General features: G+C 42.8%; 1 protein-coding gene and 1 long non-coding RNA gene across 2 annotated transcripts in view; one reads left to right on the top strand and one right to left on the bottom strand.

The window, feature by feature from the left end:
• Nucleotides 1-21,857, top strand: part of LOC143934034 (C-Jun-amino-terminal kinase-interacting protein 4-like) — a 167,814-nt gene that overhangs the window by 3,834 nt on the left and 142,123 nt on the right. The gene's annotated exons all lie outside the window — the stretch shown is intronic.
• On the bottom strand, nucleotides 14,364-20,975 carry LOC143933206 (uncharacterized). Its single transcript, XR_013263042.1, has 3 exons — nucleotides 20,727-20,975; nucleotides 14,956-15,111; nucleotides 14,364-14,502 (listed from the first exon to the last, which is right to left on the bottom strand). It is a non-coding gene; the product is annotated as an uncharacterized LOC143933206 (long non-coding RNA).

Below are 21,857 nucleotides of genomic sequence, written 5' to 3'. Positions count from 1 at the left end.
CAGAAAATTTAAAAAAAAAAAAAAAAAAAAAAACAGAATCGGTGTATATTATTTAGTATAAAGGAAAGTTATAGAGTCCATAAATTATGGTATATATTTGAAAATAGCTCAATCCTGATGTTCTGAACGTCTATCTCATTTTTTTTTTTTTTTACATACTGTCCACCAGTGCAGTACAGCATCATCATGTGATGGCGGTGATCAGAGATGCTGACTGGTAACCAGTGTTATTTTCGTTCAGTAAATTAACACTATTCTGGTCGACTAAAATACAGCTAGAACTAAAACAATTCAGATGACTCAAATATGACATAAAACTAAAATAAATAAATAAAGTATAAACTCAAGTACATAAATTGATACCGTGTTTCCCCAAATATAAGACTGGGTATTATTAATTCTGGCGACAAAAGACACAGTAGGGCTTTTTTTTGGGGTAGGTCTTGTCATGTGCTTTCTTCTCTCCCTCCCTGCCTGTCAGCAATCCCCAGTGTAAACCGAGTTAAAATGCTTGTAAAATCTCATAATCCACTCAATTACAGTATTATATAATGTACAATGTGTGTGTTTCTGTAATATAATTGTGCCAAATACCTTTGTTACAGCATCACAGAAACACAGACATTGTACGTTTATATACTACATTAATAGAGTGGGTTATAGAATTTTACAAGCTTTTTAAGCTAAGGCTTATTTTCAGGGTAGGGCTTATATTACAGCCCTCCTGGAAAATAACAGTAGGTCCTATTTTCAGGGTAGGTTTTATTTTTGGGGAAACGCTGTAGTACTGCAACTAGGGATGAGCTCAGGTGTGTTCACATCCTGGTCTGAACCCATGTGAGGAAGCTGTCGCCTGTACTGGGCCAATCATCTGTAGCAGAGGCATTCCTTGCCCCGCAGCCACACGTATACACGTCTCTTGTATATGTGCGAAGAATGCCCATGCTGCCGATGACTGGCCCAGTACAGGCGACACACCTGGGCTCATCACTAATTGCAGCTCACCAGTGTTTAGATGAGGTGGCTGCATTCATTTTCTTTTTACTTAATTTTACCCTGGTAAGCCTGCCATTAAAGAGGGATTCCGCCCAAAAAAAAAATATTAAAAGCCAGCAGCTATAAATACTACAGCTGCTGACTTTTAATAAATGGACACTCACCTGTCCCGGGTTCCAGTGATGCCGAGGCCGATCGACCGCTCGGGCCTCGGCTGCTGCCGCCGCCATTCGAGGTGAGGGAATCAGGAAGTAAAGCGAATCGGCTTCACTTCCCGGTTCCCTACTGCGCATGCGCGAGCTGCGCCGCGCAATAGGAAATCTCCGTGCTGTCACTGGGACCCGTGTGTGTCCCAGCAGACAGCGCGGCAGGGCAGGAAATGGCGTAGACTCCCGTGGGAGTCTATGCCCGGAAGTGGGTGAAAATACCTGTCTTTGACAGGTATCTCCACCCCCCTCCCCCCTGAAAGGTGTCAATTGTGACACCGGAGGGGGGGGGGGGGTTCCGATCAGCGGAGGTTCCACTTTAGGGTGGAATCCCGCTTTAACTTACTTCCTATCATACAGTGACAAGTTGACAACCCTGCTGAGCTGCGTTTGTTACCTTAGGACAGGGTGTGTTTTAGGACTACATAACACCTTCCTCTCCTCTCTTAGTCCATAGTGATAGCTGGGAATAATGTATGTGAGGTATCGCCAGGAATGTCAGAGCAAGGGAAATCATTTTAGTGCCGTAACTCTAACCTATAAAGGTTTATAAAGGGTTGCCTAAGGAGATTTTTAATTACCGTATTTTGGTGCCGTTTCACAGGATAACATCATCTTCTATATTTTACCAAACAGTTGGGTATTATATTGTGTTTTTGTGCATCAATATGCATTAAAGTGTATATTTTTTTTTCAAAATAATATGTGTTTAAAAAGCCGCTGCGCCAATATCGTTTGGCGAAAGAATATGCAACTCCCACCATTTTATTCCCTAGGGCCCCTGCTTAAAAAAATTTACAATGTTTGGGGGTTCTAAGAAGTTTTCTAACAAAACACATATTTTTATATGTATGATTGAAATGTCAGAATTGGCCTGGGGCTCAAGTAAATCTGTCCTGAGAAAATACAGGCGCTGTCTTTAAACTTCTTTTAGGTGCTTGGCTTCCTTGCTGTTCTAAAACATTCTAAGTCACTCAGGACACATGTGATCAGAGAAGTCCAAAACTTTTATCCATATAATTCTTCTGTTTCAGTGACTTTAAACTACTGATACTAAAGGGTCATTGGGACAGCCAGGCATCTAGCATTTCAAGAAGGCGAGGTGTGCGGCGAGTGCCAATGTGTTTCTTTTGTGGCAAGGTTTTACCTTAAAGTGGGAGTAAACTCCCTGGTATAATTTTTTTCCTATCGGTATGTTTATAATAAGGCTTAAATAATAGGTACTGTACATTTCTCCCTAAACATGCACTGTTTAGGATACATTTGCTGTACATGCAGCTGGTGATGCCACTGGCGCATGCCGAAGGAACGACCACCCAGGCCATTCCTTCAGAGTCCTGTGCTGTAAACGCTGGAGGGCTTCGTTCTAAGGTAAGTTTCACTTAATGTGCTAGTATGCAATGCATACTAGCATATTATGACATTGCCTTGCAGGTTGCAAAAAAGCATGGCAGTTTACTACTGCTTTAAAAGCACCAGAACGTGATGACGTTATTTTGTTACGACGGGACTACGTTCAGGCTAGTAGCCAATAGCTTTGGTGTAGGAATTTGATCTGAGCATGCGTGGCACTTGGTCCGATCGGATCATGTTGTTGGAAAATTTTACCGACAAGTTGGAAAACTTGGTCTGTTGGATACTCCGACGGAGACCACATACAGTCGGATTATCTGACAAAACGGTCCGATCGGACACATTCCGTCGGAATCTCTGACCGTGTGTACAAGGGCTAAGGCAAAGGCATAATGAGCTAGTATGCATAGCATGCGCCGTAGACAGCGTTGGCTGTCTTTTTGTAAATATCTCCTAAACCGTATAGGTTTAGGAGATATTTATTGGACCTATAGGTAAGCCTTAATCTAGGCTTACCTGTAGGTCAAAGTGGTTTGTAAATAAAAAAAATAAAATATATATATATAAAAAATATATTTTTTTATTGTATATTCACATAATGCAAAGTAAGGAACAGAGTATAACAATTCAATAATGAACATTGATCGAAACAGCCATGTAATCTCGGTACAGGGAGATGAAATGGGTGGTAGTAGTAGTAGTACATATAGCTCTATAGTTGCTTAATTACAAAGAGAGACAGGGACATCCTCCTTTCCACATCAGCACCCCAAATGGGCCCTTGCTGTGCCGATAGGATCAGATTTTGCCACCGATCTCCAAGTCTCATCAGTATTACTTTATATCAAACCACATACAACTATGTGTAAAGTGCCATTCAAACTTAACTAATATCCTTGTCGTGTAACTTGTCACTACATGTTGAGGACTTGATCATTTGTATCTTATAGGCTACTTTTTATACCACTCTTTCCAGCATTTCCATCTTTTGTCAAAGGTTGCGCCAGAGTTATTCCTAATGGCTAATAATCTCTCGTAATGACAATTAAGGTTCACTTGAGCCACTACTTCTGAAGGTTTGGGAGTGAATTTACTATGCCAATGTCTGGCGATTACTAGTTTGGCTGTGTTTAAAAGGTGTGTGTGATTACGGTGCGGAATGTTGGTGGGTATTCATCAATTCCTAACTGGAGGATTGCTAAGGCAGGTTCAGGGGTTTTCAAAATGCCTGTGACTTCTGCTATGATAAATATTTTTCTCTAGTAGCTGGAAAGGTTTTTACAGTTCCAAAAAATATGGTAGATCATTCCTGGATTGCCACACTCCCTCCAGCATAAAGAATAATATGTTGGATACATCTTGGCAAGTTGGCTGGGGGTCCTGTACCACCGTGCCAGGACTTTTTGTGATAGTTCAACTTCCCAATGGTTGATACAATGTGAAATTGAATATGTGATTTTTAACATTGATGACCATTTAGCGGAGGTGAAATTTTGGTTCAAATCTTTTCCCCAGGCCTTCATGGGCAGTGTTTTAATGAACTCCTGTTTTTGTTGCAAAATGTTGTAGAATAGACCTATACCTTTCTTTTTATGTTGAAGTGTTGTATAAAAATGCCATAGTGTGGGGTGGATGTTGATTGAAGGGAGTGGGCACTTTGATATTAGTGATGTAAGTTGTCTGTGGAGGTGTATACTAGAATTAGGTAGGTTAAATTTTACCTGTAGGGATTTAAATGATAAACGAGTACCCTGCTCCATTAGTTTGTCTATCCATTGTACCCCCTTGTCTTTCCATTTTGAGAGTGAGCTATAAGGGAGGAGTATTTTTAATGTCTCTATTGGTATTATAAATACGTTTTTTAAAGCCTCGTCCCCGCGAGCTTGCGAAGCAAAGAAAACACACGCATAAGTCGTGCCTGCATATGTAAACAATGTTCAAAGCGACACCTATGGAGATTTTTAGGTACTGTAGTTTGTCGCTATTCCACGAGTATACTCAATTTCAAAGAATGTCATGTTGGGTATCAATCTATTTGCCGTAACATCATCTTTCACATTACTCCAAAAAATTGGGCTAAATTTACTGTTTAGTCTTTTTTTTTTTTTTTTTTTCCCCTTTTTTTTTCCCCCAAAAATTGCATTTGAAAGACCACTGTGCAAATAACGTGCAACATAAAAAATATATATAATATATATATATATATATGTATATGTGTGTGTGTGTGTATATATATATATATATATATATATAATATATTTGGGGGTTCTAAGTACGGTAATTTTCTAGCAAAAAATCGGGATTTTATCTTGCAAGCAACAAATGTCAGAAATAGGCTTAGACATGAAAGGGTTAACAATTAATAGCATGGCAGGCGCAATGTTGCACTCCTGAAAAGGTTCTGGAGCTTCGTTGGCACATTTGTTGTGCATACACTTGAATGGACTGCCCTATACATGATACGTGCAAAATGGGCCAAAAACATGGGTTCCAGCCACGCTAGCTGTGAATGGGGCCTAAGTGAGGAAGTGGGTTACTGGCCAAGCCTAAAAAATACTAAACGAATGCAGTCACCACATTTTAATGATTGCGAAGCGGTAATATATTACATTGTTGTTTTACCAGCAGACTGTGCTGCTTGACAATTCACCTAGTAATACTAAGGCTTGAGGGCAGCATGCTCCCAGGGATGAATACCTCCATCACGAATGGTCTGTGCACTGTCCAGACCCTTCTAGCTGCAGCAGCTTTCAGCCTCTCCTAGAGTTTGCCAGCAGCTGATCTGGACATTGTGCCTTCTGCCCAAAACAAAATGGCAGCCTCTCATACATCGGCACTAGACATCTGGTGTGCATGAGGCCTTAAATTGGATGGGCAAACCCTTTAATATAAAACTAGCTTAAAAGTTTGTCACATGATAAAGGAGTATGTCTGAATATGAACTATCTTCTAAATCTGTTAACGGAATGATTTAACTAGGAAATCTATTGGTTTAAGAACTATTGAATTGTGTATAAAGTGCGGTTTGCCCACATCAGTGAAACTTTCCCTCTATAACACAGAACAGCTGAACTACACTTTACTTACCTGAATGCAATAAACTGATACAGGATTGGGTGTTACTGTATGGAGTATTACCAGATTGGTAGAGGTTATTGCTCTTCATTAGGGATGCACCGATACCTGTTTTTAGTGGCGAGTACAAGTGCCAATACCAATTAGAGATACCTTAACGATGCGGTTTTTAGCCCATACAAAATTAATGGGCTCAAATCTCACCGCAAAGAATCGCGGGGGTGCGGTTTGGACATGACAGCGTGGGGACGTGTTCAGACAAGCTCCCATTTCTACTCTGCATCCCAGGGCTGCCACATCCGCTGTGAACACTGTTCAGAGGAAAAGCCCCACAGACTCTCATGTGCCTGTGAAGAATCCAAAGATACAGCTTCTTCTTAAAAAAACGTTGCCTATCTCAGCTGTCCTAGGACACTCCAAGATGGCGGTGGCAGCCAGGACCTCACCTGGTCCACAGCCTGCACCATCACCAGTGCACCATTCTCCTTCCAGCTTAGATGGCGGTGACCCGTTTCTATATTTGTGGGATCCTCTGACTCCCAGCCCACCATCTGATGAGCCACTGTACAATACTCATGCAAATGCTTAGTATTGGCACTGATACCAGTATCCGTGTCAGTGCAACCCTACTCCCTATTCATGGTGTAAGATCTGAAATGTTTGTGACAAAATATTGTACGAGCCTCAGGGAATACAGCACAATGATACTGTGAAGTGCCCTGTGATCGAGGGATACTTCCCCAGGTTTGGTGGGTGAATTTTGTTAGCTGTTGGTATTTCTCACATTTATCCGCAACACGGCCCAAGTATTTCCAATGGTGCTAAAGCTGCTGCTAAAAGTGTTCGTTTTGGACGGCCGCTGTTCTCATGCTGAGTAGCGCCTGTTTGGGCCTAATCCAACTCTAATTCTGTGCGTTGTCCTCGGGTCATTTGGAAACTAGGCAAATGTTACAACTAAAAATACTGAAAAAAAATCTCACACATGTGCCTTGAATGTGTTCATTCATTTTTCTGCAAGAAAAGTAGAGATGAAATCGTAGCAGAGGATGTGAAGGTCACGAGGGATTACTTGATCCTCTGGCTGTCATGGGCCATGTCTCAGTCCTGCTGCCAGTGCTGCTTTGCTGGATTTGCTGCCCATTTCTTCATTTTATAAAGCTGCAGGCTAAATCAAAAGCTGGCCACACACTTGTAAACATTCAGTTGAAAATTATTATTATTTTTTATTTTTTTTTGTACATTTTATGTTTATTTAACAAGCTGTACTCCAGATGAAAGTTTAGGTTACACACAAGTCCTGTAGATGATTTACTTCAAGGAAAAGGAAGACTTCCAATGACCGGACAGGAGAGAAAAGCAGATGGGTAGCAAACTCTTACAAAGTTGACAATTTTCAGTTTGCTGCCTGATGGGAACCACAATAATTGATATGAAAGTGGCATCAAAGGCAACATTTAAAAGTAACACTTGCTCTGTGCAAAGATATTGAACAGAACTGTTGCTTTTCTCCTCCTTACGTAGTTCTCGGTTGCCTCCTTTAACAAGTCGCCGGCTTTAGAGGTACCTGTGCCTGCACTCTCTAGTTGGGTCTTGTGCCGAGCTATGTGTGTCCATAGATGCACCCCTACTCCCTCCTTACAGGAGTATGATAGCAGCATTTAATTTCATTTGAAAGCAGGAAGTGAGGGAAGACAGTTCTGGTACAGTGACAGATAAGTGTTTAGGGATGGGGGAATAGGACAGGTAGTGGGGCTTTTTTATTTATTTTTTTTTTTTTTTAACCTAACATGGCAAATGCTTTAATGTAAACAATGTTTAGCCTGCAGTTTTAGAGCCGGTTCACACAGCGGGCGATGCGAGGCGACACGATTCGCCTCGCCTCGCTCTCGCAAGTCGCCCCCGTTCTGTACAATGGAACCGTTCTGAGAGGAGCGACTCGAGTCGCTCCGACTCAGAAAAAAGGTTCCTGTACTACTTTTGGGCGACCTCGGGGCGACTTGCATTGACTTCTATACAGAAGTCATTTGCAAGTCGCCGCTGAGGCCGCGGCAGGTCGCGGCGAGGCAAGTCGGAGTCGCCTCGCCTCGCCTGCTGTGTGAACCGGCCCTTAAGGTTTCAAAGCAAATATTTCCATTTGAATTATTGTGCATGTGTCTACAACAGTGGGAAATGTTAGGATTCCTCATACATGTACCTTAGTGAAGTTGTGAAGTGGGCCTTATTCTCCAGCCACCCCTCCCGAAGCTCGCCTCCTCCGGGCCACCCCTCCCCAAGCTCGCCTCCTCCGGGCCACCCCTCCCCAAGCTCGCCTCCTTCTTCTCTGGGCCACCCCTCCCCAAGCTCGCCTCCTTCTTCTCCGGGCCACCCCTCTCCAAGCTCGCCTCCTTCTTCTCCGGGCCACCCCTCCCCAAGCTCGCCTCCTTCTTCTCCGGGCCACCCCTCCCCAAGCTCGCCTCCTTCTTCTCCGGGCCACCCCTCCCCAAGCTCGCCTCCTTCTTCTCCGGGCCACCCCTCCCCAAGCTCGCCTCCTTCTTCTCCGGGCCACCCCTCCCCAAGCTCGCCTCCTTCTTCTCCGGGCCACCCCTCCCCAAGCTCGCCTCCTTCTTCTCCGGGCCACCCCTCCCCAAGCTCGCCCCCTTCTTCTCCGGGCCACCCCTCCCCAAGCTCGCCCCCTTCTTCTCCGGGCCACCCCTCCCCAAGCTCGCCCCCTTCTTCTCCGGGCCACCCCTCCCCAAGCTCGCCCCCTTCTTCTCCGGGCCACCCCTCCCCAAGCTCGCCCCCTTCTTCTCCGGGCCACCCCTCCCCAAGCTCGCCTCCTTCTTCTCCGGGCCACCCCTCCCCAAGCTCGCCTCCTTCTTCTCCAGGCCACCCCTCCCCAAGCTCGCCTCCTCCTCCTCCGGGCCACCCCTCCCGAAGCGCACTGGTAGGCTACATTGTTGGGCACAGGTGAAGCGGAATTGAAGGATACAGGTGGGGCTGCACTGATGGGCACAGGTGGGGCTGCATTGATGGGCACAGGCGAGGCTGCATTGATGAGCACTGATAATGTTTTTTTTTTTTTTTTTATATATTTTTTTTAGAACTAAATTGTGCATAAAACATTTACGTGTCCTTTCATGAGATAATTTATGAAGGCGTGTTTAGTGGTGCAATTAGGGGCTGGACAGGGTAGGGGTTGGGTGGGGCAACTGGTGGCGGGTAACCCTTGAGGCCTGGCTAGTAGCTCAGGACTTGAAATTTTAAGTCCTGGGTTATATGGCACATATCATCAGTTCCATATGGTTGATAAACAAATACAGTGTGTGTTTTTATATTTTAAGGTCTTGACAATTTTTCAGTGCTGTGAGCTTCAGTGGCTGTAATTTACAGATTAATTCTTAAAACTAAGCAGCAGGAATTTTTCTTTGTCCCACTGGTTTGCCCCCATTACCCCAACCTGTAACCAAGTTACAAGTTTTATTTTTAGTGGGAGGTAAGGCGAGTACTGATTTTTTTAGCCGGGCCCGCGCTCACTTCCACAGTCCTTGCCCCATACCCTCCCGCAGCCTCCTGAAACGTTACATGTCCCAGGACGATTCAATGACCATTCATATTGTACCACGTGAGCTCACACATGTGCAACGGGGAGCCAACTATGATTCCTCAGAAAGCCACAGCCAGCCTCAAAATCCAAGATGGTGGCACTGGAGACCTGCAGCGGCTTGCAAATATTTAGTTTACAATGTTGTATTTTTTATTTTCTGTATTTGTTTTGCTAATTTGAAAAATATTTCTACTTTGCTGGCTGTTGATGTATTTTTGTTATGTTCTTGGATATATTGCTTGCATCCAAAAGGTGTGGATTTTGAAGTGCTACTGTGAAATGCGTCGATCCATTACTTCATTTTGGGAACTCAGCACAGTCTGACTACTGTGTGTCTTTTTTTTTATTATGGTTTAACAAAGATTTGTAAGATGTTTACATCCTACCCCCCCCCCCCCCCCCTTTTATGAGGAAAGAGAAGGTAGTATATTGCAATGTTTAGATTGATCGGATGGTGACTGAGGCGGAATTTAGGTGTATAGTACTCGTAGTGCTCTGGTACATAGAGTACTGTATAGTATGGCTTTCCTTAAAATGCAGGGAAAATTATGTAGCGTTGGTAGCAGCAGAATATACTAAGCAAGGGACTTTCCAACTACTTCAGTATAATCGTTTGCATTGAGTCATTTTGTGCTTTGCTAGAAAGTGTAGGAAGTTCCATATTTTACATAAAGTATTATATTTACAATACAGACCCTTGGGGGCAAAATGTTTATAGTTTTAGTTCCTCTTAAAGTGAAGTCCAAGTGCTGGCTTCTTCCGTTTAAATCCTCTGGGTACCACAGAAGACAGTATGTAAAGATGGAGCGTATAAATGAGAAGGTAACTAACTTAATATCAGTAGAGAAAACATGATTCATGTGTAAGGGGGCAGCTGTTGTTGTGGGGGATATCTTCACAATGTTGGGGTAAAGATTGGTCACCTGAACCCACCACAAGGTGTAGAAGGTGTTCACACTATGCCATAAGCCCTCCTTCATTTGAAATGCTTATTTGTACTATGCAATGTCCTAAAATAGATCTAGTGTTAGGAAATGGTGCAGAATGCATGCTTAGGGTAGATCTAGAGTGCCTTGAAAAAGTATTCATCCCTTTTGACATTTTCTACATTTTGTCAGGTTACAACCAAAAAACGTAAATTTATTTTATTGGGATTTTATGTGATCGACCAACACAAAGTGGCACATTATTATGAAGTGGAAGGAAACCGATTTAATCTTTTTCAAATGTTTTTTTACAAATAAATCTGTGAAAAGTGTGGCGTGCATTTGTATTCAAAATTCCCTGTCCCTGCTGAGGAAAAGCATCCCCACAACATGATGCTGCCATCACCGTGTTTCAATTTGGGGATGGTGTGTTCAGGGTGATGTGCAATTTTGGTCTCATCTGATCAGAGCATTTCAGATATTTATTTGGGAAAAAAAAATACCGTAAAAGCATTTATCATTTTCCTTCCAATTCACAATTAAGTGCCACTTTGTGTTGGTCTATCACATAAAATCTCAATAAAATAAATTTATGTTTTTGGTTGTAACATGGCAAAATGTGGAAAATTTCAAGGGGTATGAATACTTTTTTGGAGGTAGACAAATGAATATGGAGTCCAGGTGAGGAGACACAACTAGTGAGAGCCTCAAAAGTTTTGTTCCAGCCGAAACTTTTAGGAAGCCTTGGTTACCTGGCTTCTATAGTGAATTGGCCATTTTGTGACCGATTTGCTTATCAGAAAGGAGAAGAAGGCCTCATGCAAACAGGGCTTAAATAAATAAATAAAACACTGCTTTTACAGGCGTTTTGACTTTTTTTTTTTTTTTTTTTTGTCTGTAAAAGCACCTTTTTGTTCGCCCCTATGTGTCCATGCAGATATAGGCATTTACAGGCATATTAGAAGAGGAGCGTTTACAGGCTGAAAAAAAAATAAAATCACCAGAGTGTTCAGGAGAGGAGCTTTTGAGCAGGAAAAACACTTGACGTGCCCAAATGCGTCTAAACGCGTCTAATTGCTGGATGCGTTTGACCATTCATGCATTCTAATTGCCAGAATAAATGAATATTCTGGCCAATGAAATCTATTGACGCTCAGACGCTTGACGCGCCTAAACGCACAATATGCAGCTTTGGATGCATTTTTATTTTTATTTTATTTTTTTTAAAGCTGCTTTTTGCATCCAGGAGTTAAAGGTGTTTAGAGGAGAAAATGATAGGCCCTGTGTACATAAAGCCTCAAATGATAAGTTCATGTTTTAGAAAAAATTTTTTTTTTGCAGGTAAAAATATTATTATTATTATTATTATTATTATTATTATTATTATTAGAGCCTGCAAAACACTGAATCAGCGATCAACAGATTGCTGGTGCCATGCAGGTCTCCAGCAGATCTGCCAATGTATCTGTGTGCCCGTACATCCCATATATATAACCACATACAATCTGACAAGAAGAATCATTGAACTACCGCAGTTCTATGGTAGTTCATTAAGAACTACAAGCTGACAGCCACTAAGGATGTCGGGGCTTGTAGTTCATTTGCACACAGAGCTGTGTGAATGATTGGCAGGGCCATGTGGGCGGAGCCCTGCATGGCTGCGCTGATTTAAAAAAGTGACAGCTAGTGTGTGGAACCTCTCCCCATACCGTTGTCACGGGGGGGGGGGGGGGGGGGGATTGGGAAGGGGCTAAAGCATTGGGAGCATGTTGCATGTCCCACCCTATATAAGGTACACTTTGGTCAGTAACTGAAAATTAAATCTGCATTGCACCGTGTGAAATACAACCTCCTCGCTCAGGGGTGCAGGCTCCAAGAAGTATCCTCTCTGTGGTGTTCTCTAGCTTCTTGTTGCAATGGATTACACAAATTAAAGTGGAAGAAAAGGCCAAGTCTAAATATTCTTAAAAATGTTGTAAACCCCCCCCCCCCCACTTACTCTGTCTAACCTATAAAAAAAAAAGGTGTATGTCCTTACCAATATTTAATTCATTCTGGTCTGGTAATCTTATTTCGCACCACCTGCTCCTCTGTGTCTGTAAGCAGCTCCTGCAGGGGAGAGGAGAAAGCAATTGCTAGGCTATGAGAGCCTATGGGTGAGGTCACGGCTCCTGTATTTCCCAGGCTTTTTCAATTGTTCCCTGAGCCAGGGCTACAGGATCACTTGCCTGGAGTGGATTAAAAACTGGCAAATTCACACAACTCTATTTTTTTTCTAAAAACAGATTATGTGGGGTCTTTGTTGAAGCTTTTAAGTACCGTTTAAAGGGGATGTAAACCCTTGTGTATTTGTTATTTAAAAAAACAAAAAAAAAACAAAAAAACATATACTTGCCTCCACTGTGCAGTAAATTTTCCACAGTGTGGCCCCAAACCTCATCTTCTGGGGTCCCCCAATGGCTCTCTCACGGCTCCTTCTTGCATCAGTAAACCCCCAAGAAGAAGCGCTCTCCCTGGGGGTTACCTTGCGGGCGCACTCCCGAGTCCAGCATTTGCCTGCATAGACACAGAATGCCCGACTCAGCCCCACCCCCCCGGTGCCCGCATTATTGGATTTGATTGACAGCAGTGGGAGCCTATGCCTGTGCTGCTGTCAATCTATCCAATCAAGAGCCAAGAACACTGGGCAGAGAGGTACAGCATGTCTCCGCCGAGGGAATGAACTGGCACAGGTGAATAAAACGGGGGGGGGGGGGGGAGCGAGTGCTAGAGAGCCAGTCAGTGTCAAAAACAATTACAACCCCTTTTAACTTTTTAGTTTGTAAATGTTGAATACAAATGCTAATGGGGGTGCTGATTGCCACTTTAAACAAGCCGCTAGCAGGCTTCAACATTTCTTGACGCTTGTGGAAACCCTGCTAGCAGCTTGCTTAAAGTGTCAATCAGTACTCCCATTAGGATCAGTGTTCATGTACAAACTAGAGTTGAAACATACTCTACTTTTAGAAAGTACTATGGTACTTTTTAAAGCTTCAACAAAGCTGCCGCCTAGTCTGTTTAAACAAAAAAAGGTGTGTACTTACCAAGTCACTTACTCCGGTCATGTGATCCTGCAGCCCTGACTCAGTGAACAATCAAATGCTTTGGAAATCAGGGAGTTGTGATGCCACCCATAGGCTCTCGTAGCCCAGCAATTGTTCCCTCTTCTCCCCTGCAGCAGAGAAGGTACAACAAAGCTTGCAGAAAGTTTGCTGTTCACACTCCTCTGATACAATCTGAAGCCTGTGTGAAGCAGGCCTTAAGCCCCGTACATATGATCAGAAATTCCGCCAGCAAAAGTCGGATGAGAGCTTTTGGTCATAAATTCCGACTGTGTGTATGCTCCATCGGACTTTTGCTGGCCAAATTTCCAGCCAGCAAAAGATTGAGAGCAGGTTCTTTATTTTTCGGTCAGAAAAATTTCCGATTGGAAATTCCCGATCGCCTGTACAAATTCCGCCACGCAAAATTCCTTGCATGCTCAGAAAAAATTGGACGCATGCTCGGAAGCATTGAACTTCATTTTCTCGGCACGTCGTAGTGTTGTACGTCACCGCGTTCTTGACGGTTGAAAGTTCAGAGAACTTTTGTTTGACCGTGTGTATGCAAGCCAAGCTTGAGCGGAATTCCGTTGGAAAAAGTTTTTTCAGATGGAAAATCCACTCGTGTGTACGGGGCATTAGGCTTTCTTCTGCTTTAAGTTGACTTTTCTGACTATAGCATTGTTTTGGTGTTTTTTCTTAGTTGTCTTTTATAGCTTGCTGGTTTATTTTGCTTGTTGCTTGGAATAGCTCTTCATTAAAGAACAGCAAGCATATATTTAGCTCCTTCACCTTTTGGTTGAGCCAGAAGTTTACATTCTTTTTCGTTTTCTGACATAATTATATGATACTAGAAACTAGCATTATATTTTACAAGCAGCATAGGTTGGCATCATATAATTTAGCCCAAGGCTGATGCTATATATTTCTATGTATAAAATGCTGAAGTTGAACAGCATGGGCAAACTAGAGCAGGTAACGTAGAGTATTAAATATTTTGCCCATATGCCATGTATATCTTATGTTTCCCATTTAGCTGAGGCATTCCAGTTGTTTGTTTACCAGTGTGCTATTAATGTTCTAAAAAAATACAATAAATAAAACAATGCTTTTATTTTTATTTTATTTTTTTATTTTATTTTTTAAGTGATGGCTTTGAGTGATTACTTTATCTGTCTCATGCCCGTCAGATGAGTCCAATCATCTCTTTCAATCAAGATTCTGCAGACAGCTTCAACTGAAAACTAGTAGTGTTGTAGGCTTGGAATGCAGTTAAAGCAGATCTAAACCCAAAAGCAAACAAAAATACATAAATTATGAAAGAGACCCCTAAAAATAGAAAGAAAAATGCTGCACACCCCAAACAACATGCAAAAAGGGGAAATCTCCCCCCCCCCCCCCCCCCAAAGGGGTTTTCAAGGCAGTAAATGGATGAAAAAGTATTGCATACATTTAAAAATTCTAATTTTTATTAATGACAATCGTCAAAAAGGAGTAAAAATGGCAATTAAAACATGAGCTATGGTACAGGAGATACAGAGACAGCACCAATGCAATTAATAATACACCACATATAATCATAAAAAATATATATTGGTGATATGCGAAATCTGACACGTTTCGACCCAATGGGGTCTTCTTCAGAGGATTTACTCGCTATAAAAGAATTTTACACATATTGGAATGCATAAAAAATGATATAACGTTGACAGTATAAACTCTTAATTTATAATTACCAATCACATCTTCTGAAACCAAAGTCTTCTAAAAAGCCCCCCTGCACCCCCCAGGGAGAACAAGGAGCCTGGACGTCAAGGCGTGGCTTACGAGGAGTCACAATAATGTAGGAATTCCCAAGAGCCGGGTGGGGCGCAAGGGCGGGGAAGCGGCATCTGTGAATAAAACGCCAAGGGGCAGCGCTGTAAGTGCATTGTGTTTAACACAAAAACAAGCAGTCATTTCTTATGGATAGAATTAATGAACAGTTGCATATTAGATAGGGAGCAAACAAATGTAGAATATGCACTAATCAGATAGTTTAGTAATAAAACAGTGAAATTAAATGTGAATCTAATTTATTTAAAAATTCTATTGATATTAGTTGTAATTATAAATATATTAAAGATTTTTTTTTTGTAATCAAAAGTGAATGTGTGAAAAGATGAATTAAAAGTGAAACAAGTGTGGTGATGAACATAATAATGTGAGGGGAAGTGCATGTGAGAAGCCAAAATGAGCGTGAGAATACACTAAGGCCTCTTTCACATGGGGCGGATCAGTAATGATCCGCCCCGTGATGATCCGCTCACTCAGCGGGGATCGCTCCGTTGTCCCCGCTGAGCCGGCTGCGGACAGGGCGGTCTCCGCACACTGTGCGGGGACCGCCCGGTCAGCTCTCCGCTCTCCTCTATGGGGATCGGACGAGCACGGACCGTGTGTCCGTGTTCATCCGATCCGCTCTGCAGACGGATAGAAAAATAGGATTTTCCTCCGTCTGCAGAATCGGACTGTTGCGGAGGCGGAGGAAATCGGGTGTCAGCGGATGTTCATCCGCAGACACCCGCTATCCCATAGGGATGAATGTATGCCCGTATTTCATCCGCAAACGGATGGATGAAATACGGACATATCATCCGCATGTGTGAAAGGGGCCTAACGCCCTGTACACACGGCTGGACATTCCGACCACAAAATCCGTCTGATTTTTTTCGGATGGATTTTGTACGAAACTTGTGTTACATACACACGGTCGGACAAAGTTGCCCGGAAAATCCGATCGTTTGGAACGTGGTGAAGTCCGTTGCGTACGACGGGATTACATAGAGGCTAGTAGCCAATAGCTTTGGTCTCGTAATTTGATCTGAGCATGTGTGGCACTTTGTTCGATCGGAATGCTGTACAAACGATTGGAAAAAGTCAGATCGGATTTTTTTTTGTTGGAAAATTTTAGATCCTGCTCTCAAAAGTCCGATAGAGCCCACACACGATCGGAATTTCCGACAATATAATCCGATCGGACTTTTTCCATCGGAATTTCCGATGGTGTGTACAGGGCATAAGAGTGACGTGAGACAAAATAGCAAGTTACTATTTTGTATATGGTAAAAGGGAAAAAATTGGGCCACATAGTGTGATTCCTTTTACATAAAAAGCATTTTATTGAAATGGGTAAAATGGTCACCCACACTCTCTGCTGATGTCACTGCGATATTTGAGTTTACTTACATGCCTTTTAATGCCTTCTAAAATGTGAGTGACCATTTTACTTATTTTAATAAAATGCCTTTTATGTAAATGGAATCGCACTATGTGGCCCAATTTTTTGTTTCCTTTTACCATATATACAGTAATACTGGGAGGATCCGTTCTTGATCTTTGGTCACTGTTCCCTTGGTGGCTACCCACTGATGTTATACATTGTGACGGACCCCTACCTATCTCGCAAGTCACTTTTATATATTGGAGTCACTTTATGGACTTTCATTCAAATAATTAATAAATATATAATATTTGGTTTATGTAAACATTATCATTATTGTATGTATTCTATCAGTAATGGTTTGTTATTAGTTTGATCCCCTCAGGGGAATATCACTATTACCTGCACTTTACCACTTTCCCGTTTGTTCACATATTCACAGATTTCTGTTGTGCTGGCAGCTATTATTTATCACTTTTAAGACTTTATTTTTTTCAACACTTTTTTATTTATTTCTTTATTTTATTTTTTTTGGGCACCCGGGTGGCTTCGCTCACTTCCTCTTCCTCTTACCAACTCCTTCAATGGGAAGATTAGTAGTTTACAGATAGAATTAACATCAATTGCCTTCTCAGTTCAGTTTACAGGAAGTAACAAGGACACTGCATTTCTGGCAAGATCAATATATATTTTCTGTAGTTACTGAAATATTCTAAGCTTAGAATTAAAACGAATGGAGCCATCACATTTAAAGCTATATACACACACTTATGTGCCAGGGAGAAGAGCAAAACTGCACGTGTCCCCGACATACAAGAGAAACAGATGCTGTTTAGCAGATGTGCGGAGGTGTCATTAATTCTTAATAGCACCCACATACATTGGCAAAACGCCAAATGCAAACCCAAATGGTGCAGCAGCATGCGATTCCATGTGGTGCTATTTTCAAAACTGGACTGTTTTCTCCGCATTTCTGGGGGTAGGACAGCCCATTGGGATGACTGGGCTGCCCTACCTGCAGAACTCGGCATGCTCAAGTGCGAAACGGCCCTAAGGACTAGTAAGCTACATTATAGTTTTGGTTTAGATATCCTTTTTAAGGCAGATTTCTTTTTTCTTTGGATAGAATGCAAAGAGATAGAACTTCTTCCTTCCTTTTTTTTTTTTTTTTCCAGTGTGGACAGTGGGACAGGAAAAAAAAAAGAGCTTCTAACCCACATGTGTGAAACACAGTCTGTGGGTTGAATACGGCCCTCCAGGCCATTTCTTGTGGCCCTCGCAGCTTTCCTGCAGCTGCAGCACTGCCCTCACAGAGATTCCACCAGATTTTGGGCTTATATGTGCAGCTGCGGAGAGGCTTGTCTCTGACCCCCATCTCAACAGTCTACAGCAGAAAGAAGGACAGAACTCCTGCAGATCCTGATCCTCTCTGTGCAGCACCCCCTCATCTCTGCCTCCCCTGATTTCAGCAAGTCGGCATTCAGCAGACTCTGGCAGCTGACTCCAGCCTTCCTCTGGTCCTCCTCCAGACCCTGCACTTTTTGCTTCCCAGCTCTGCCCCCCTGTTCTTCTCAGCAGCAGCACAAAGTAAGGAGGTGCACTGTGAAGAGAGGGTGGGGGGGGGGGCTCTTAACATTTGATGTAAAGGGGGGGGGTGACCTGAACAACTGCTCTGAGGATAATACAATCCTGTGCCAGTTGAAAAGGAGGACCGCACAGCTCTGGTATCTTCCACACCACCAGAAACTGTATTGGGGCTGCTCAGACAGAACACCATGGCAGACCTGCTGCCTTTGCAGTCTTCAGTAAAGTTTCATGCGGATGATACCAGCGGTGTGTGACCCTCCTTTTCAGATTTGCATCATCTGCTATGGAAGTGTGTGTGGGCTCTGTGCCAGTCTGCACCTGCCCTTCACAGCTAAAGTATAACGTATAACTAAAGGCAAAACCTTTTCTTTAGTTTTGGATAGAGTGGAGGGGGATTAGAACACCTGTCTGTTTTTATTGCTGTCTGCCCCTATTAGGGAAATTCTCCCTTTCTATTTATCCCGTTTACCATAATCATTGAAAGTAATAGAAAATCCCCAAATTCGGGTTGTCCTCAGAAAAGTAATAGAGGGTAAATATTCTAATAGGGGCACTAGTTCTGGTGACCCGGGGGTCCTCAAGGGATTCCCTTGATTTGCAGGGATTTCATTTTGCTTCTTGTTTTGGCTATGGGACAGGAAGTAAAGATACATCTCCCCAATGTGACAGAGGGCAAAATTTAAACCAACAGGGGTTATAACCCTTCCCTACTCTATTCAAAATGATGGGGGGGGGGGGTTGCCTTTAGTTCTACTTTGTTATTACTAAAACCTATAATAAATAAATGCAGAGGCAATTATATAATATAAAGAACAGATACATTTCTCTAGTCTTACAGATACAACTGGCTCTTTGAGGGCAACCATAATGCTGATACAGCCTGCGATGATATTGAGTATGACACCCCAGTTCTAACCCCTAATCTGCTATCCAATGGCTACATTCGGCCCTTTCGTACTTCTTGTTCAGCCATTGGGGCATTTGCAGATAGTAGTCTGTAATTTCCTCACTTAGGTGCTTATTGAGAAGGAAACGTATTCTTTTGACCAATTAGTTATACTGCTTGAAGGGTTTTTTTTTGTTTTGTTTTTTAATGCTATCTCTGGATCTTGCTGAGAGAGAGAGATATCAAATGTGACACAAGTCATTTTTTAAGGGGGCTGTAGGGAGTGCAAATGGTGAAAGTATTGATTTGTAAAGGGTCTGTAATAGCAGTGATCTCTAGGTAAGGGAGGTTATAAATCTATCTACCAATCAACTTCTGTACAACTGACCTGTCAGATTTTCCCTCCTCGATCAGCACTTCAGGCTCTAGCTGGTGCTTATTAGTGTATTCTGACAGTGGGGATGTCTCCCCATTCTCAGAATACAATAGCTCAGTGGGGAGGTTTCCCCCATCCTCATCAAATATGTGGATGAGGGAATTTAGTTTTTGTTTTTTTAGTTCAACCTGCTGGGTCTATGGGCTGCCTTAAATTAAGCAAGATCTACATTTTTATTATTATTATTTAGTTCTGTCCTCTTTATGACAAACTACATGTAGTACTTTATCCCATGTTTCTCAGCGCTTTCTAATCCTAGTTATAAGGTCTAACCTGCTACCATTTCCCTCCTGCCACAACCAATCCAACAACAGCTATGAAGGAGATGGCTGATTCATTGCTGCAGTTTGTCTTGGCAATGAGCACTTTTCCAAGACAAGCAAGGGCCAGAGGAATGTAGAGGGAAGGGGAGTGTGGCAGCCTCTGCATTCCTCTTGCCGTTGCATGTCTGGAGAGGGAGGCCAGGTTGGACTTCATAAGTAAGGTTAGAAAGTACTTTGCAAAATAAAACAAAGTACTACATGTAATCTATGGGCTGCCTTTGTCCTGTGAAGGGATCTAGATCCAGAGTTGAGCTCTTTAGCTGACTCATGTCCTCCCTTAAAGTGGAACTCCACCCTATAGGAGAAGTTCCGCGTTATGCCCCCCTTTTTTGGGGGGGCACCTGGTTTTGGCAGGTACCCACTCCCACTTTTGGTCGGATTGCCGCGGTTGTCCACCAGAAGTTCTCTTCCCGATTCCCACCCGCAAAGCTTGAGACAAGTCAGAGTCCCAGAAGGCCACGTGACCATTTACAAAGCACAGAGTGGGTCTCTCAGTGGGCAGCCCCACAATAAACATGCAGGTGTCGGGGACCCAAAGACCATCAAAGAACTGGTTCAGGTGAGCACAGCACTGGACTCCTGAACAGGCGTAATTTTTAATAGAATCAGCAGCTACAGTACCTGCAGTATTTTTTTTTCCAAACGGGTCGAAGAACCGTTTTAACTGGAATATCGGTTTTGGTTGGACTGACCATCAAATTTTTGCAGTAGTTTTATAAAATCAAAGCTGCTAATGAAGATAAATTAAGAGGCATTGTACTGTGTTTCTTTTTTGGGGATTTTTTCGGTTTTACTTCCTCTTGCAACGAACATGAAAGTGGAAAATGTATTCATGCTGAACAACTGTTACACTCGATGTGTTCTGCCCAGCCTCCCACTCACAGTACAGCTAAAATTAGACTCTGAAATATTTTCATGTTGCTTATGTTACAGACTATTGACAGGTTCAGTAGTATCAACAATATGAATTAAAGCTCAACTCCGGGGAACTGAAATAACTACCCCTGCAGTGGCCCCCATTCCTGTACTGCAAGGGTAAATGCTTGTCTTTGCCCGGTAAAATGGGTTTTACTTACTTATCTCATGTCATCACTTGCTCCCCGGCGGCCAACGTTGTCCTCTTCTCCAACACTCCGAGTTGTGGGCTAGCCCCTGGTGTCCTCACTTGCCATGCAGGCCTGTTGGACCTGCATTGTATGTGATGACACCACAGCTGTGACCAGTGGATGGAGTGCAGAAGAGAAGAGATTTGGAGGTATTGTCTGCATGAAAAAAAGTAGCATGCAGGAGTGAGGGATAAAGTTAGTAAAATGTACTTGTTATTGATACCCTAGGCAATGTGATTTAGGTCCACAAATGTTTATTTCTTTTTGTGCTACGTAATTCAAATGCATCACTGGCTACTTTTATTAGGTGCACTTTGCTTGTACCGGGTTGAACCTACTTTTGCCTTCAGAACTGCCTTAATTCTTCGTGGCATAGATTCAACAAGGTGTTGTAAACTTTCCTCAGAGTTTTTGGTCCATATTGACATGATAGAATCACACAGTTGCTGCAGATTTTTCGGTTGCACATCCATGATGTGAATCTTCCCTTCCACCACATACCAAAGGTACTCTATTGGATTAGGATCTGGTGACTGTGGAGACCATTGGAGTGCAATGACCTCATTGTCATGTTCAAGAAACCAGTTTGAGAAGATTTGAGCTTTGTGACATGGTGCATTATCCTGTAGCCATCAGAAGATGGTACATTGTAGTCTTAAAAGGATGGACATGGTCAGCAACAATACTCAGGTAGGCTGTGGTGTTTAAACAATGCTGAGTTGGTACTAAGGGGCCCTAAGCGTGCCAAGAATATATCCCCCACACCATTACACCACCACCACCAGCCTGAGCTGTTGATACAAGGAAGGATGGATCCATGCTTTCATGTTTTTTATACCAAATTCTGACCCTACCATGTGAATGTCACAGCTGAAATTGAGACCCATCAGACCAGGCAACGTTTTCCAATCTTCTATTGTCCAATTTTGGTGAGCCTGTGAGAATTGTCACTTCAGTTTCCTGTTCTTAGCTGACAGGAGTGCCACTCGGCATGGTCTTCTGCTGCTGTAGCCCATCTGCTTCAAGGTTCGATGTGCTGTGCATTCAGAGATGGTATTCTGCATACCTTGGTTGTAACGAGTGGTTATTTGAGTTACTGTT

Source organism: Lithobates pipiens, unplaced genomic scaffold (genome assembly GCF_037356315.1).
Source record: "Lithobates pipiens isolate NorthernLeopardFrog02 unplaced genomic scaffold, aLitPip1_a1.2 Scaffold_27, whole genome shotgun sequence".
NCBI classification, from domain to species: Eukaryota; Metazoa; Chordata; class Amphibia; order Anura; family Ranidae; genus Lithobates; species Lithobates pipiens.
This window is presented reverse-complemented; position numbering and strand designations above follow the sequence as displayed.